Source organism: Palaemon carinicauda, chromosome 17, assembly GCF_036898095.1.
Source record: "Palaemon carinicauda isolate YSFRI2023 chromosome 17, ASM3689809v2, whole genome shotgun sequence".
NCBI lineage: Eukaryota > Metazoa > Arthropoda > Malacostraca > Decapoda > Palaemonidae > Palaemon > Palaemon carinicauda.
In genome coordinates this window covers 79,826,922-79,829,046 of record NC_090741.1, presented here as the reverse complement: position 1 = coordinate 79,829,046, position 2,125 = coordinate 79,826,922, and positions in this window count along the sequence as shown.

The following is a 2,125-nucleotide window of genomic DNA, read 5'->3' as shown; positions in this document are numbered from 1 at the left end:
GCACACGTTGAAAAAAAAGATAATTTTTCTATTTTATCAAAAAATTTCAAAATAAACACATTGAAGTAATATCTCAACAACAACAGACCCCATTAAAGTAATATTTCAACATCACCATTATTTCGGACTTTTTTTTTGAGCGGATTTTTTTAAGCATTTTATTTTGCAGTGCAGAAATGAGCAAATTATGTTTTCGTAATGGGTATTAAAGCGAATATCTATATCTACGTTATTCCAGTTTAAAATCTACACAGGATAATTTCAGTTCTATTTTTACCCTTTTATACCCAAAGGAAAACCTCCCTTGAAATGCATCGATATAATTTCGAAATGTCCAAAAACAATGAAGTCATCACAATATCAATATTGGAAAATTACACAAAATACCTCTGCACTGTTCTTCCCGAATTATCTATTCATTTCTAAATAATAAATGTAGTGATACAATATGAAAATTGAACAAAATATTATATGATTTCTGAAACACAGGAAAATTATATCCCTTTTGTTAGTGAGGTATTTCACCATCCAGATGAGAATTACAAATGAGATTTTGATTTACTTTTGTTTACATTTATATTATGGATTCCATTTATTCATTAATCAAACTTCCAGGAAATAAATAACATTAATATAATTCACTTTTAAAGTAAACACTAAAGGACATTTGGAAATTTTCAAAGAGTATATTTCTGGAAGTTTTTTTCACATTCGTTGTCAAATGAAGTGAAGCCTGTAACTGGTTTCAATATAGCGATTAACGGGACTTATTCTTTCCTCAATGACGATATAAGGTAAATTTTTTTTGCAGTTTAACTAGAAACCAAACACTTTTCTATACTAAGCGTGATAAGGATTTAAGAATATTTGGGTAGGCCTAGACAGATGCATGAAACCAATTCCCACAAGATGGAACAGAAAAAAAAATAAATAAATAAAACTAGAGAATTATATCTAAACTTTGGTCGTAGTGGGAAAGAAATGTCTGCCGTTGGGGGAAAAATGGGAATTAAACACCAATATAAAATACTTTGACTTTTTTTCGTAGGCAATCTCTACATGTACAGTTCGATAGATGAATTCCTGACACAACTCGCTCAGAGGAAGTACACCCAGTCACACCCTTACTGCGCGACGAGTTCCTGTGTATAGCCCCGTCCACCACCTATGCCATCACTGCACCCGCTACCTGTTTGGTTACTTGCCACGCAGTTAAGGTGTAACGAGTGCATTTCTTTGTAGCGAGGCGTGCCAGGAATTCCTGCGTCCAACTGTACATATTTATCAAAAGCAAACTATGTAGTTAATAAAACTTTAACAGATTAGAAGTTTGATAAATCTTAATGATTGATTGTTGGTTGCTTAGGTCTGGCGATGCAACCAAAATGGACAATGCGTGAAAATCATTTTAAGTAAGTTGAACATCTGGTGATAATACTTCCCAAAGCGTACTTGGTAATAATAATAATAATAATAATAATAATAATAATAATAATAATAATAATAATAATATAATAATAATAATAATAATAATAATAATAATGAGCATACCTTGTAAATATTTCCATCTTCCTTCGATTCTTAATTTGCCAGACTTTATCTTTAGCTGAAGTGTCTAAGATCAGGAACTGAAAGTGAAAAAGAAGTTGCAATTTCAATTGGGGGTTTACGCAATACAGTTGAGCTAAAGATAATTAGGACGCAGTTTACGCAAAAAAAAAAATAAAAAAAAATTGCTAAGCCGTTAAATGAACTTCGCAATGTACGGATTTTCAGTATTTACGTAAGTAAAGTCAAAATTACCAGATTCATACATCATCATTATAATTATCATTAACATCATCACTATTATTACCATTTTTATTATCGTTATCATCATTATTCTTACATAATCACAATTATCATCATGAATCAAGAAAATATATAATTTTCCATCAAAATGGGCTGGAAGTATCAACGTGATAAAATTATATATATATATATATATATATATGTGTGTGTGTGTGTGTGTGTGTGTGTTGTGTGTGTGTGTGACATTAGTAAAATTGTAAACAATCGTGAACAATAATAGAAAAAAGGGAGTCAAAATATTATATTGTAAATATTATTACATGATGCAATCTAT